Source organism: Eptatretus burgeri, chromosome 2, assembly GCF_056783735.1.
Source record: "Eptatretus burgeri isolate ZD-2024b chromosome 2, Ebu_testis_v1, whole genome shotgun sequence".
Classification (NCBI taxonomy): domain Eukaryota; kingdom Metazoa; phylum Chordata; class Myxini; order Myxiniformes; family Myxinidae; genus Eptatretus; species Eptatretus burgeri.
The window spans coordinates 93,300,506-93,317,760 of record NC_140962.1 but is presented as its reverse complement, the minus strand read 5'-3'; positions in this window follow the sequence as shown (position 1 = coordinate 93,317,760).

Below are 17,255 nucleotides of genomic sequence, written 5' to 3'. Positions count from 1 at the left end.
TACAAGACGGCGGAGGTATGTGCTCTACCGAGTGCCTTTCTAGTTTGAGTTGGATTCCAGTGCATGACTTCATATCTACCATTGGTCCTGAGAAGATTAGCGGGGTCCTTTATTTCAATGCATTCAGTGGTTGTGACATAGTGTTTGCTTTCTGTGGCAGATTAAAGAAGTCTGCATGGCAAACATAGAATGTGTTCCCTGGGGCCTCTTCACAATTCTAATTGGATATAGTATCCATAAAGTCCTTGTGCAACTTTGAACTTTTAGAACTTTTGATGTACACATGATAAAAACAAACTTTAAATGGTGCTTGAAAACATAATTCATAAAGTGTTACTCCATGCAATTCACATTTCAGTTCAATATTTTAGGCTTCAACATAATCACCATCTTTCATTATACGTTGTTCAATTTTGAAATACAACGTTCATTACCGCTATCTTTCATAACACATCATCCAACCCCAAGCCCTCCTCCTTCCAAATTTCCAGTGTTTTTTTTCCATCTTGAGAGTTTGTTTCTGTATCCATATTGTCCACCATGTGCGTCCTCTCCTACTCCTCCAATCTAGTGCAAATGACAGTGTGAAAAGGGCAAAGAGAGGATGTGCATTCAGCCTTCTCACGAGTTTACTCAGCTGTGGTGGTGCCATTTGAAGATAGGGTAGGGATGGAAGGGGAACATACACCAAAGATAGACTTAACAAGTCACCACCAGGTTTAAGAGTAGGTAGTCAGGTTTGAAAGTTCATTTTTTGAGGTTGGACAGATGGGATTTTCTCTCGTACTCCTAAGTGTGGACACACACTTTTTGTGGTCTTTTTGGAATGCACTGAGATTGTCTTTTATTGGATTTCCCTTCCAGGAAGAGAAGGCAAGTTGTTTCAGAGCAACTGCCTCACCACAGGATTCAGTGTACCATAGGTGGGAATAACGGCGTGATAATCGAAAACGAGATGGGATGAATCTGTGCGAGAGAGAGAGAGAGAGAGAGAGAGAGAGAGAGAGAGAGAGAGAGAGAGAGAGAGAGAGAGAGAGAGAGAGAGAGAGAGAGAGAGAGAGATACAGAGAGAGAGAGAGAGAGAGAGAGAGAGAGAGAGAGAGAGAGAGAGAGAGAGAGAGAGAGAGAGAGAGAGAGAGAGAGAGAGAGAGAGAGAGAGAGAGAGAGAGAGAGAGAGAGAGAGAGAGAGAGAGAGAGAGAGAGAGTAGGTTTCTGTGGAAGAATTCCCAGGCTGAGTTAACATCAGGGCGGTAGATATGGAAGACCAGTCCTGATTGAGAGATGGCTGCTTGCAGTCCCTGCTAATCTGCCTGAGTGAACTGCCAGACTCGCTGGCATTGAGGCAGCTCTGAGAATAACCAGAGAGATGTTGACTTTCACAAGCATATTATCAGATGAAGAAATTGGAGCAGATGAAGAGCAGGAGACATTTGTGGGAAAGTTAGTCATCACCAAGTCCAGAAGGGAGGATTTGCCATTGAAATAAATCTGGGCTGGAAAGTTTAAAGAATGAGTCAGTCTCCCAGCAGGGAAGAAATGCTGCATCATGTGATGCAGATGATCAGTCAGGATGGTAACGTAGCATACTGCATCAACCCTGCCTTCTAATGGAATGAGTGGACCCAGGATGGTAATTCCGACTGCAAGGAAAACACTCCCCACACCACCATTATGGAGCCACGAGCACCTTTATTGTTGGAATCCAGCACTCCGGGCTGGAGAGCTCCTCCATGGGTTGTTGCCACACGTGCATGCATCCATTTGTCGAGAACATGGTGAAGGATGACTTATCAGACCATATAACATTTCTCTACTGCTAGGCAGTCCATTGCCTCTACTCCTTGCACCACTGGACCCACAAATGGGCATTTCCTGGTGTTCTGAGCGGTTTGTTCATTGCACCTTGGCGAGGGTATCCCACACTATGAAGTTCCCTTCTGATCATCTTCAACAATACAGGATGCTTATGACCCACGTTGAACTTTGCACACAGTTTGTCTGCCATTGTTCTCCTGTTTCAACTCACAGTCCAGACTAATGCCCGCGCAGCACACTTGTCGAGTATGCGCTTCCATCCACTATTGCTTTTCGACGATGACATATTCCTTCTTTTTCCCAGGCTGACAACACCATTGAGACAGTTCCTCATGACACGTTGGTAATTCCTGTAGCCTTTGCCACTGAAGCGCCTGCCAAATGCCACATCAACAATTGCATCCCATTCAGTCACTCAGGTCTCCTCTTGCGGCCATGTTGGCTGTTAATAGCAGACTCGAGCTGCAGCCTGCTTTATTTATACACGACAGGATTGCCAGGAAGAGATTTTCATATTTCACCCTCCGCCGCTGGTCAAGTGGCGTCCTCATATTTTTCTATATGTTTTAAGTGCAGTGTACCCTGGTGTTTTCATTTTCCTTGTTCTCTTTCTGTATACTAGTGTGGGCCCGTAGGTGCGTGCCAGTATGTGCAGCTTCGTTCCTTTGCTCTCGTAAACAACGACTGGATTCGGACATTGTTTCAATTAGATCAGACCAACCGTATCATAAATGTCCATAACTTGGGAAATACCTGGGAAACATACTCAGGTCCCCAGCGTCAATTGTGACGTCATATCAAACGAAGAAGAAGAAGAATTGTGACGTCAATCGTGCAAAAAAACAAACAAAATGAATAAATAAATAAACATTAATTGTGACGTCATTCGTCATGTCATTGGTTGACAGATGTTATTGCTTGACAGACAATCTGTAGGTCATTATTGGTTGACAGACATTGGTCATTGTATCACGTTATTCTTTTTATTACTGCCAATTATTGTGCTATTATTATTATTATTAATATGCTGTTATCATTATTCTGAGATATCGTTGGGAAAAAATGCATGATAAGGTGGAACGACACTTCAGCTGCGATATATACACCTTTCCAACATTGAAAAAATCAATAAAATGGCCGTAACTTGGGAACCGCTCGTCCAATTAATATCAAACCTTGAAAAGGCACATCCGCGGGTCCCCGGCAATATTCCTCGCAAGTTTCAATCAGATCGGACCGGCGGTTGTCGAGAAACGACGGTTGCAGACAGACAGACACACACACACACACACACACACACACACACACACACACACACACACACACACACACATTGCTGGAATTATAGATAGATGTATGTAGTCAGTTCATTGAGGCAAATTCCATGTTTTGTGGTTCCCATACTTTTAAGTGCACATACCTTTTAAAGCTATCCTGCCAGTCCAGCTAAATGATCCAGATGAAACTTATTTTTCTTTCTCTTCATCATTCTTTGTTTATCCTTTAAAAGATTTGGATTTTTTTTTCAAATATTATTTTCCTTGTGTTAATTTACAAATGATTTTTTTGTTTGTTTTAATTTAAACATTTCACAGTTGTAAAGAAGTGTGATTTTCAGCAGTGATTGGGACGATTATATATATATATATATATATATATATATATATATATATATATATATATATATATATATATATATATATATATATATATATATATATCTTCTTCTTCTTTCGGCTGCTCCTGTTAGGGGTCGCCACAGCGGATCATCCTTATGATCCGCATAATGATTTGGCACATGTTTTACGCCGGATGCCCTTCCTGACGCAACCCTGGTCGCCTCTTACGACACAGGGATATGGTACACCTATTTTAACCGGGGTATACACCGGCCCAGTATACTGGTACTCACTTCACCGACCTCGGAAGGATGACAGGCTGAGTCAACCCCCTGGTGTATTAATTCAGTGGCCCAACGGGGCTTGAACTCAGGACCTTTTGGTTCCCAAGCCGCTGCCCTAACCACTGCGCCAACACCAGGCTCATATATATATAGATATATATATATATATATATATATATATATATATATATATATATATATATATATATATATATATATATATATATATATATATATATATATATATATATATATATATATATATATATATATATATATATATATATATATATATATATATATATATATATATATATATATATATATATATATTTATTCAATATGTCGAGTCGTGAGTGCAACTACAAAACAGCGTAACACGTAACACCACCGTAACACAGCACCTGATGTTTAACCTGATGTGAACCATAGTAGATGCGAAAATATTTATTGTTGGGCAGAGTGGTCTCAACTGTGTTGGAAAATTTCAACTCTGTGCAAGTTCTCCATGTTTTATTTAAAAGAGAATGTAAAATGCTGGAAATGGTGTGCACAAAATCTAGGCTCATGAGAAAGTGAGTTGACAGAGCGTAGATGGGAATGCGTTGACAGTGGGATAGTGGTCAACATGTGGACGTGACAAGGGGATGAATGAATGTTGGAGGAGAGAGAAGAGGAAGGAAACAAAACAACCTACATGTAGACAAGGAGAGGTAGAGGGGGTGGGGTGGGGGAGTGGGTTAATGAGGTTAAAAAGATCATGGGTAGGGATGGAAAATGACCTGAAATGTGAGTGTATTGCTAACTTATAATATTGCCAACTTAAAACTATGCAGGAAAGAGTGGGGGTTGACTGATGAGTGGGAAAACAGAGGAGTGGAGATCAGCATTTACTCTGACTAGATTTTGGGAGATTCACGAGGAGGGATTGTTTGAAGAATATGTGAGGTCAGGATGGATAGGACAGGGATGGAGGGATGAAAGAGAAGAGGGTACAAGACCTGAAGAGGGTGCAAGACTTCAATATTCCATCAATATGACTGTGATTCATTTTTGTGATTGGCTTTGCTTATATATTCTATAATTTTGGCTTTGATATTGTAGTCATTGATTGATTACCGAAGTGACATTGATTTTATCATCCACATATAAAGCACACACTTGTAATGCAATCCTTGACACCCCACCTAACTTCAACATATCTCAATTTCCCCTTCTCCCTCTGCTCCTCTTATCCTTCCAACATCCTGGAACATTTTCCCATTTTCTTCCCACTCCTTCCTGATTCTCTTTTGTCCTTTCTTCCCCCCCCCCCCATCACCTTCTCTGTTTAACACAGTGGGCAAGGTTCATAGAATAACTATATGAGAAGAGGGTGAGAAAACAATACACTGATAGTTGAGCCAGACAGGCAGGGTAACAAGAGACAGGGATTGCAACACAGCACAGTGAGGTGGAAGAGCATGAGTGCCCTGTATGTGGAGAAACAAATGGATGGGTCGACTGCACGAGATGGTGGTGGCTTGCCACTTGAAATCATTAAAGGGACGAACAAGATTGGATGGACTTTGGCAGGCAATTCCAAAGACTGGAGAAAAGGGACAAAGGAATTAAAGTTAGCAGTGAGTTTGTATTTAGAAAGCATAACAGGTTCATGCACGTGATCTGGTGAGACTGGGGAGGAAGGGATAAAGGGGTAAAAAGGCTGAGTGGGAAAGATCAGACAAAAAGTGGTACAAATCACAAGGCCATGGAGCTATCAGTAATGAGAGAAGAGCTATCGAAGCTGTACTTTAGCCTCCTGCAGAGAGGTACTAACTCAGGACCCAAATGATTCTTCAATTTCCATTTTTTTCACCTCATTATAAATTCTTTCAACTTATTTATACAATTTCAATTCAAAATTTACAGTGACAATTCTTCATGCACTTCTTCCTCTCTTCTTCTTCGTATGCAGCACAAGGCAGCTGTGGGTTAACATATCATTCGTATCATTGGCCAAGGGCATGGTTGTCACTGATGCAATTCCCTCTGTAGATTAGGACAGGAATTTGGAATTTGGCCAAGGTGCCAGTGATAGCTCGCCTAATCTTGGTGAAGGACACCTTCACACATTAAAATCGATATATTAGCCAAATAATTCAAAGCACTTCTAAATCAGTGATTCGACACAGTAGCAAGGCTATAAAGTGATCCTTCCTTCACATTGACAAAGCTATAAACAATTAATATGTGTAGGGAATTTCAGTGAAGTCTTAAATCTTAAACATATAACAGAGATAAATGGAAAGCACAAAGAGGAAATGAGAGTGATTTAGGCCTCAGATTTTTTTTTGTTCACAAGAACAAAGTATCTCAGTCCTTTCTGGGCACAGTTTTCTCTGCAGAATTAAGGGAGTTGACGGGTGGGAAAAGGAAAATTAAATCTCTCAGTTTGGAGCACTAGATGAGAGCAACGGTTTGGCCTCCAGAGCCAGTCACATAGATATGCAGGGCTGAGCATTTAGGGTGAGTCAACAAGCCAGCACTGCAGCCATGGCCCAAAGCAGAAATGACGACAGTACTGTATATTGCACTTCCAAATTCCCTGTTTAATTTGAGCTTATTGTTGATTACATCTCGCCTGGTGTTGGTTGGCTTAGTGGTTAAGGGTCCTGAGTTTGAGCCCTTGTCTTGAGCCCCTGTCAGCTGTTGAATTTACACCAGGTGGGGTTGACTCAGCTTGTCATCCTTCCAAGGTTGGTGAAATGAGTACCAGTGTACTGGGGTAATAACCACTTGGGGTAACCTGTGTCGGAGTGGTGACCCATCCAGGACTGTACTTGTTGCCAATGAAACTGCCTTGGCAGCTCTTTGCACCTTTATGGTGTGAAAGGTATGGTTTTGTTGTTATTATATTATTGATTACCTAATTTTGTGGAACCTTCCTGATATATTCCTTCAATAAAAAAGCCGTATGAATCTCCACAATTTGTGAGCCTCTAATTGGGTTCAATTATACAGGGTTATTTGTACTTTCTGCACCTTCCTATATCGTTTTTGAAATCTGAAGTATCCAGTAATCTTTTTCTCTGCATTCTCGAACGTTTGTGCATCTGGCAATATCATATACATGACTCCCCCCCCCATTGGGATAATCACACCACAACCAATCACCTTGTACACTCACACCCTCATTTCCAACTACGCGCATCGAACTAACGCTTGCAGCTAATGCTGGATCTCTCCTGGGAGATGTGACATGTTTGGGTTCAGCGAGGTAAGGAAAATGTGTTGTGTGCAGTGAACCACAAATATGTTATGCCTTGAGTAGCCAACTGTCCCATGCCAATGGAAAAGGGTCATGTTATAAGACAGACCGGTCGTTGCTTCAAAACAAACTTCAATTCATTGTGTTTTAAAAGCAGATTCAAAATAACAGCTTTCTGACATCTTCTTGCAAAGTATCTCGATGAGAACATCACATCGTTATACAACATCCATTGGAATGAAATCTAGGTCAAGGAAACTTCCAAATGGTAAGAGGAGTCAGAAGTAGCTTCATGGCTCTATTTCAAGGTTAATGACTGATATCAACAAAATTGTGATGCTTGCAGTTTCACAACTATTTTAACTAATTAAATAATAACCCTTATTATATTATTTTCTAATTCTGTGTTCGGACTTGAAGATAACCCAATGCTGCGAGAGTGGATCATTAACGACAACGTATTTATAAAATATCACCTGTACCATAGAATGTCAGTCAGAAAGTGAAGCCGTTAATTTTCCTAATTTCATGATAAGCCTCAACTTTCATATTTTATATGCGGCTTGCCATTGTAATTGCTAAAAATCGTTTTCGTCTCCATCTCACCAACAGATCCTTTAGAAAAGTACAGAGATGACAGCACGCTATCATTAGCCCAGGTTCCACATCGGGATGTGTGGGAGAAATCCTTGTTATTCGATAGATAGAGGCTGCACGGGGGATGGTTGGTCCTATGAGCAGAAGAGACAATGTTCTTTGTTTGAAATGTCAAATGTAATTGAATAGTGTTCTGAGCATTGGTGGCAGTTTTTCATCACCTCCATAAATATTGAGAAGCCATATGCATGATTCATTTTCTTGACTTCCGATAAAATTAACAATAATTTCTAGCAATAATTTCTAACAATAAACCCATGGAAATCCCACATAATGTAAAATATGACTAAGTCTTCAATACCCCCCCCCCCACCCAATTCCTCACCTCCCCCCTCCTCTCAATCCCAAGCCTTCAATCCCCTGCCCACTCCAAGTCTTCAAAGTCCCCCCTCTGCAAGACTTCAACCCCCACCCCAGAGCCTCAACCTCCCTCTCACAAATCTCTGTCCCTTCTCTGCCCTCCCCCAACTCTGTCCCCTCCCTTTCTTCCCGTCCTTCAAAGCAGAGGGTATTCTGAGATAATTACATATTATTTCTTCATTACCATATTTAAATAGTAGAATATCCAACTCCTCCCCCTCCCCTATCTACCTTATTATTAGGCCATTACCAACTTCACGAACTCCTACCTCTTCATAATCTGCTTTCCTTCCTTCCCAACTTCTCCTTTCTCCCCATTCACAATCTCGGTAACAGCAAGCTATGTCTCATGAGAACAATTATCCAAACTACAGTACTTCCGGGTTTCAACTCACAATCTTACGAGATGCAGTACGATACAAAAGTTTGGTTTATTTTCATTTTTGTGGGGCTATTCCCCATTAAGCATATGTGGTGAGTTAGAACTTCAAGAATGTAGATCATTATTCAAATTTCTGTGAAAGTCAATTTAATATCACAGTTACCTTTGAGTATACAAAATATATGAGGAAATTGAAAAAGTTTCATATTTGTTATTGATATCATATCATGTGCTAGTAAATATCCACTCTCCACAAAGAAAATATGCAGGAAACAATTGGTGTTTTTTTGGTAAACTAAATAATAAATTATTCAAGTAATCAGTAATCAACAACACCACAACTACTCGAGTAATCAACACCAGTTACATTAAAAACACAATGAAAGTTGCAAATTAGTGATTATGTGAAATTCGGTTTCATCTGCTTGTTCCTTTGCTTGAAAGTCTTTGAGTGGGTTCAGAATGGCACCAAGGAAGCAACTTCCAACAGAACAGTGTGTGAAGATCCAAACTCTACCAGAAGATCCAGAAAATAGCAGAAGAAAAGAAAATCACAGACATATCCAGAAGATCTATGAAGAAAATGGCAGAAAAGCTGAAGATCTCCTACAATGGTGCGAGGTACACTTTGCAGAACCTGAAATAAACTGGCTTGGTACAAGACAAGAAAAGGGCAGGAAGACCCAGAAGAACCTCCCCATGGCAAGACAAGCACTTGAAGTTGGTCAGATTATGCAACAGAAGAAAATCAATTAAATGAGAGCAGGCCTGAACATTAACATCCAGTCCAGCATTGTGCGTCGAAGGCTGATTGCAGCAGGTCTCCATGGCAGAATTGCAGCAAAGAAACCACTGCTGAAACCACAGGATAAGTTGAAAAGACTGAAATTTGCAATGCAACACCGAGATTAGGTGACTGAACAATGGAATCAGGTACTCTGGTCTGATAAATCAAAGTTTGAACATTTTGGATCTAAGATATGCCTCTTCATACACCGAAGATCTGGAGAATATTACAGCACACAATGTCTGTAGCCTACTGTTAAACAAGGGGAGGCTCTCTGCTGGAGTTGTATCTCAACTTTTTATGTAGGAAAACTTGTTAAAATCAATGGGATGTTAACAAAAGAAGGACAAGTAGATACTGCAGCACCATGCAATTCTTTAGGGAAATAGTTTAATCATAAGGGGATTCATTTTCCAACAACATAACAATCCAAAACACACTTCCAATGTGGCAAAACAATATTTGGAGAACAAGGTTACAGCTGGTGTGCTCCACGTTAGAATGGCCATCCCAGAGTCTGGACATGAATCCCAACGAGGCAGTATGGGATTATCTGGAAACAGAAAAAAAGAACAAGAGGAACCCAACTAACCTTACAGAACTGTGCAATGTACTCCAAGATAGTTCGTACAATATCCATGTAAGAGTGCTTCAGTCATATACTGGAAGCCTTCGTGAAAGAGTGATGGCACTCAAGAAGGTAAAGTTGGCAGACACACAAAGTATTGACTGATCCTATAAAATGACACTGTTCTTGTTATTTACTTGAACAGTTTGTTTCATGTACATTTACAAAGGCTGTTAATTTACAACAACAAACACATGAGACTGTTATCACTGATAATTGGATGAATTCACCCTGGAGTATGAATATCATTGGAAGAACCCAAACACTTTCACAGTCCTCTCGAGTGAGTGTGAGTAGTCTAATTGTGTTAATAAGTGTTCCTAAATTAATTATCCACTACATAATGCTTAAATACAACGTTAAAATGATAGAACGACAAAACATCAAATTGACAATCTTGTGAGATTCCATGATCTTGTCATATGTGATGGAGGGACAGACAGACTGAAAAGCATGTTATCATCATACTATTATGTATGTATGTATCAATGTGTCCAAAACTTCCAGAATTGCATTTTCATAAATTAAAATGAGTACATGACTATTTTTAGGAGACTTTTAAGCTAGAATTAAATTGTATCTATAACAGCACTCAGTGGAGCGCATATCTCCACCAGACTGAACAGTTTACATTGTGTATCCCACTGATGGGCCGGATCTGGATCTGGACCCGAACTAAAATCTAATCGGTTTGTTCTTGTCATCTACCGATGTCATCCACCAAGTTTTGTCATGACTTTTTTGTTGTTTCCAAACGTTTTTAGTCACGTTGCGAACGCTGGCTCGAAGAGAGCTCTGCGTTGTTGTTGTTGTTCTTCTTCTTCTTGTTCTTCTTCTTCTTGTCGTTCTTCTTCTTCTTTTCTTCTTCTTCTTGTTTTTGTTCTTCTTCTTCTTCTTCTTCTTCTTCTTCTTCTTCTTCTTCTTCTTCTTCTTCTTCTTCTGGTGAAGACAAAACCTTTTGGACACATTTGTCCTTGTTGAAATATCGTGATATATATATATATATATATATATATATATATATATATATATATATATATATTTATTATATATATAGTAGTTTGTGCCCTATCTCCCTCGCATTTATGAAGAATCACTCTTTAAAAAAAAAAAGTTTTTATCATATCCGGATCTTCAGCAAAATCAGATCAATTCATCCGAGTCACACACCCAACCTCTGTAGACCAAGTTTCGTCCAAATCTGTTCATAACATTTTGAGATATCATGCTATATATCGCTTTTGGACCCATCTGATCTTAAAAAAATCATAAAAACAAGAATTATAGTATGTGGATTCGAATTCAGAACTTCATCACAATCTAATCACTTTGTACTTGTCACACCACCCAACCTGTCCACAAAGTTACGTCCGAATCTGTCTTTACCTTTTTTGAGATATCCTGCTCACAAACAGACAAACAAGCAATCATAGACTGGTACATACGAAATCGTCAACTTGATCTCTGACCTTGTCTAATAAAAGCTGTCTCGAGAGAAGGTAGCGACGCAAACCAGAAGTTTCTACGATGATTCTGTACCAAACCATCAAAAATCGAATGTTTGACCTCACTGTGACCTTGACCTTTGACCGATTTTGACCAAAATCTAATCAGCGCAAGCCATCACACTTCTGAATCACGTGGTGTAATTTGACATTGGTGGCTTCTTCCGTTCTCGAGTTATCATGCCTACAAACAAACAAACACACAAACAAACAAACACACAAACAGAGGACAGAAGTCATCAATATACTGTTGCGAATTCGTGCCCGCTGGCGTGCGGACGGCCACGTCACTCGAATCGTGACCGCGTCGCCCACCGGATGGACAATTCAGTTGTGACCCTCCGGGAACTATCGCCCGGAGCCAGTCACGGGTGGGCCTTTCGACCTCACCACAATCGTGCCAATCGGCCACCCGCGTAGGATAGGGTTGTTCACCAAACTCGACCTACCTAAGTACCCACGCGGATGGTAAACCGAGCGATCGTACCTCGCTGCAGGTCGACTCCGGACACGAGCCACTTGGGCGGCCCGTTCCGTAGTATCGGGATAACCGAGCGGTGTTATCGTCGACCTCGACGGTTCAGATTATTTACCGGGCGTTTTGCACCCACTACGAACCCTTTACGTGAAGCAGGATGGAGGGTCAATAAAGAAAAGACGAAGCGAAATGAGAAAACAGTTCACACAATGCACATTTATTTCCCGGCACAAGGAAAGCACACATATACAGCCATACAGTCAAAATGCACATATAGCCACCCAAACAAAAGCAACAACGACGCAAATTTACTACCGACTACGCGCACACACGGCAACACTTATACAGTTCTACTTTACAGACGGCGCCAACACACATTTACACAAAAGCAAAGGAAAGAAGCCACCCTCATAGACAATGGGGCAGACAGGCCTGTAGGCCAATATGTGCGCGTGACCTGGAGGACCTGGAGGAGCATATATCGATTTCACACAGACGCGCCTGGAGGCGGGGCCAAGCCGCTCCGTGCTTGCTAATTGGACGGAGCAAAAGTGGCCGTGTAGCATTCCTGATCCGAATTTTTCTCGGAAATGCCGCTATTTGCGCTCACGGCTCGGTGCGTATCGCTGAACGGGCCCAAGACAGCCCGGCGCTCAGTGTTCACAGGTGGTGCGGGAATGGCCGTAGAAGGAGAGAGGTGAAGGTGGTGGAGGGTTTTCGGTGGTGGTTTGATGGTTATGTTGCCGTTTGGGAATGACGGTGATGCGATGTTTGCGGGATTGAGTTGTGAAGGTAAAGGTTGTGGCTGTTGGCCTTGTTGTTGTTGTTGTCTGAGGGTTGGAGCGTGGTTGTAGTTGGTGATGATGGCTGGCGTGGTGGTTAAGGTGGTTGTTATGTGATGGCGGTTGAGACATGGTTAGTTTAAAATAAAGATAGAACAGAAAAACGGCTATCTCAAAGCGTCGCAGCCCGAATGAATCACATAAATTCCCTCTTGACAACGTGTTTGGGGCTAACTACACATGTATTTCGAGATATCTCACCTACGGGCCCTGAATGGTGGTTTGCGAATTTACACATCCATAACAATACTTACGAAATCTTTAGATTTCGTTAGTAACAAACAGATTGGGGTGAAAAATAAGGTAAATATAATTTGTAGGAATAAAACGCGAAAAAAACGTTCAGAGGAGAGATCAGCATCTGTGGCCTCATGTTAAAAATACAACGAATCACTTTAACGAAAGTTGCCTTTCAATGAAGCCCTTTTCCAACATATTAGAAATTTGAAATGAACAATTATCCATTTTTTTTTCTCCAAGTTAGGTCAATTTTACTGGTCAACCCTCATTTTTCAAATTATATATATATATATATATATATATATATATATATATATATATATATATATATATATATATATATATATATATATACACAACTGGTCAAAAGTTTGAGAACACCCCCATTTTTCCAGCTTTTCCTGACATTTAAGCAGTTCAAGTCCAGTGAATAACCTGAAATGGAACAAAGCTAAGCAGTCAACTGCCAGAGGTTAAAAAAAAGTTTAGGTTTCCAAAAACTGAAAAATAATATAAATTTCAGAGTTGTTAAAAAAGGCCCTTTTCAGGAACAAGTAATTGGTTAGCACCTGCAGCTGTTCTGCAGCATGAGAAGTAAATAAAGCCTTGAAAGTTGATGCAAACTATTCCTGCAGCTGTCGCAACTTTTGTTGATTAGTTACAAACCAACCCTCTGTCTGTATAAAAGCAGTGTTGGAACAGACTGTGTTGCCAAACACTCTGAAGCATTATTTGGACAATATTGCACTGCAGGAAGTAGTATTGTTACGGCTGTGGAAATTCGCAATGCACCATAAAGGGTCCCCAGCTCAGTTATGATGCTAAGTTTATGTTCAGATAGGTCCCCACCGTTGTTTAAAGGGAATTATTCGTGTTCACCTGGCTGCGACTCTTTGAGATAGCCGATTTTCTTTTTCTATTGTTATTTTGAACAAAGGTCCATGCAAACAACAAGCCGTGTTGAAAACCGTCGAACGCAAAAGGAAACCAGAGGAGTTCCGATGGGTGCGTGGATTTTTTCCGCCTGTTTCTCCGAGGAGTGTGACGGAGGCAGGGGGAGGGCAGCTCGCTGCCGATTGGTGGATGAACAGCATGACGCGGTCGGAATGAGGAATGCCCCTTTTCAGGAACCTTCTCGAAGGAAGGTGGAGCCGAAAACGGGGAGGAGCAAAGGGCGGAGCCCCGCGCTATATAAGGTGGACCGCACGTGAGGCTGACTCTCTCTGTCGGGGTCGTCGACGTCATCCTCTCTCTGTCGGGGTCGTGTTGGATTCTACTCGCTCTCTTGGTGGACGTCATCCTCTCACTTCATCTTCGAGCTCTCTCTTGGTGGTCGAGGTCGGGCTCTCTCTCGTGTTGGCGTTGAGCGACCTGTCGGTGATGGCGCAAGTCTGGGTGATGCCTCAGACGCAGACGGGAGGCGCAGCCCTGCTGGCTGTGTGGTGCAAATCTGCGCGTCTGGCGAGGGACGACGGAGAGAGCTCACCGACCACATCATCGCAAAGGGCTGAGAGCAGGCGCGGCTACGCTAGCTGCCGTGGGAACAAGGCGTCATGACCTGCCCATTGTCACACCTCGATGGGGCAGGTAACCAGCACAGTCTCGCGGGCCATTTCAGTCATCCACGGCCCACGACCATAAAGGTTTACGAACCCCGTCTACCTCCCTGCCTATGGGGAAGATTTTCCTGTTGTTTTTGTATGCATGCTGTGGTTCCGTGTCCTGTTAAGTGCATGTGCATTCTCATTGTAGTCGGTTGTATTGCTTTCTATTTGCCTTGCTTGTATATTGCATGATTCCTTGCTTGTGTTGTGTGTGCAATATGTGCTTTTATAATAAACTAGTACGTGCCCGTAGGTGCGTGCCCGTAGGTGAGTGCCAGTATGTGCAGCCCTCTCTCTCTCGCCCCCCCACTCTCGCCCCCCACTCTCGCCCCCCACTCTCGCCCCCACTCTCGCCCCCACTCTCGCCCCCACTCTCGCCCCCCACTCTCGCCCCCCACTCTCGCCCCCACTCTCGCCCCCACTATCGCCCCCACTCTCGCCCCACTCTCGCCCCCCACTCTCGCCCCCCACTCTCGCCCCCCTCTCGCCCCCACTCTCGCCCCCCTTCTCGCCCCTCTCTCTCGCCCCTCTATCCCCCCTCTCCCGTCCGCCTCTCTTGCAGATATTGGTCGACAGATAAATGGCCGTAACTTGGGAACTGCTCATCCGATTAATATCAAACCTCGAAAGGCACATCCGCGGGTCCCCAGAAATATTCCTGGCAAGTTTCAATCAGATTGGACCGTCAATCGTGCAAAAAATAAATAAATAAATAAACATTAATTGTGACGTCATTCGTGATGTTATAGCACCGTGTCTTGTCATTGGTTGACAGAAAAATGGCCGTAACTTGGGAACCTCTTGTCCGATTAATATCAAACCTTGAAAAGGCACATCAGCGGGTCCCCAGCAATATTCCTGGTAAGTTTCAATCAGATCGGACAGTCAATCATGCAAAAATAAATAAATAAATAAATAAACATTAATTGTGATGTCAGAGCACCATGTCTTGTCATTGGTCGACAGATAAATGGCCTTAACTTGGGAACCGTTCGTCCGATCGATATCAAACCTCGAAAAGGCACATCCCGGGGTCCCCGGCAATATTCCTGGCAAGTTTCAATGAGATCGGACCGGCGGTCGTTGAGAAACGGCGGTCACAGACAAACAGACAGACACACACACAGAGATTGCTGGAATTATAGATAGATGTCCTTGTGTGAAATGTATCTCGTTCGTTGCGTCTTCTTTCGCCATTGAAAATGCCATCTTGCATCTTGGAATAATTAGGTGGGTTTTAAACACGCGATAAATAATCTGAACCGTCGAGGTCGGCGATAACACTGCTCGGTTATCCCTGTAGCACGGAACGAACCGCTTAAGCGGTTCGTGTCCTAAGCTGACCTGCGGCGTGGTGCAACCTCTCGGTAGGTGACCCGCGCGGTTATTTAGGTATATCGACATTCGGCGATTCACCCTATTTCGCGCGGGTAGAATGCGGACTGGGTTGTGGTGAGGTTAAACCTGGCGGTAGTACCAGGAGGGTCACGACTGAATTGTCCGTACAGTGGGCGACGCGGCTGCCATTAGAGTTACGCGGCCGATCGCACGCCAGGCGGGCCAGAACTCGCAACAGTATATTGCTATCATAATGGTGAGAAAAAGACAATTAAAGGAAGACAGACAGACCATTATAACCCTTAAAAGTGTAGGTCTTTCCTTTAGAGAAATTGCAAAGAAGCCAAGGTGTCAGTGAGTAGAGTTTCCTTCACCATCAAAAGGCATTTGGAAACTGGAGGAAACTCTGACAGGAAGAGGTCTGGCAGAACCAAAGCCACAACACAATCAGAAGACAAGTTTCTGAGTCAACAGCTTGCGTGATAGGCGGCTCACAGGACAGCGGCTTCAAGCACAGCTTAACACTGGTCGAAGTAAGGAAGTCTCAGTTTCAACTGTGAAGAGAAGACTTCGAGCTGCAGGTTAGACAGGTCGAGTGGCAGTAAGAAAGCCATTGCTTAGATGGCAAAATAAGAAAAAGAGGCTTGCCTGGGCCATGAAGCACCGCCAGTGGACTACTGAAAACTGGAATAAGGTCTTATGGACCGATGAACCAAAATTTGAAAACTTGGGTTCTCATGAAGGGTTTTTGTACGCCATTGAGTGGGCAAAAGGATGGTTCCTCAGTGTGTGACACCAACTGTTAAACATGGAGGAAGCGTGATGACCTGGGGCTCTTTTGCTGGATCCAGAGTTGGTGACTTGAACAGTGTGACTGGCACCCTGAACCAAAAGGGCCACCATGGCATTTTACAGCGCCATGCAATACCCTCTGGTCTACACCTAGTTGGTCAGGGATTCATCCTACAGCAAGATAACGACCCAAAACATACTTCCAGGCTATGTCAGAACTACCTTCGAAGAAAATAACAAGATGGTAGGCTTCAAATCATGGAATGACCAGCACAGTCTCCAGACTTAAACCCCATCGAGCTGGTTTGGGATGAACTGGACAGAAGGGGAAAGCAAAGCAACCGACAAGTGCAACACATTTGTGAGAACTTCTGCAACAGTGTTGGGAAAAAAAACTTTCCAAACAAAATTTGATTTCCATTGTAGAACGTATGCCACGAGTATGTTTGGCTGTTATATCTGCAAAAGGTGGCTACTTTGATGAGTCAAAAATTTAGATTAAACTAGCCGAAACCGCGTCATAGATGGGGCACAAAATTGGCCCTTCAGTATTAATTTTGATTATCTGTCGAATGGCGTTGGTCCCGTCTTGATCGGATGAAATTGAGAAATTGAAGTTACCTGGTGACCTTGATCCCGTGACCTTTGACCTTGAACTTGACCCCCCCACCCCC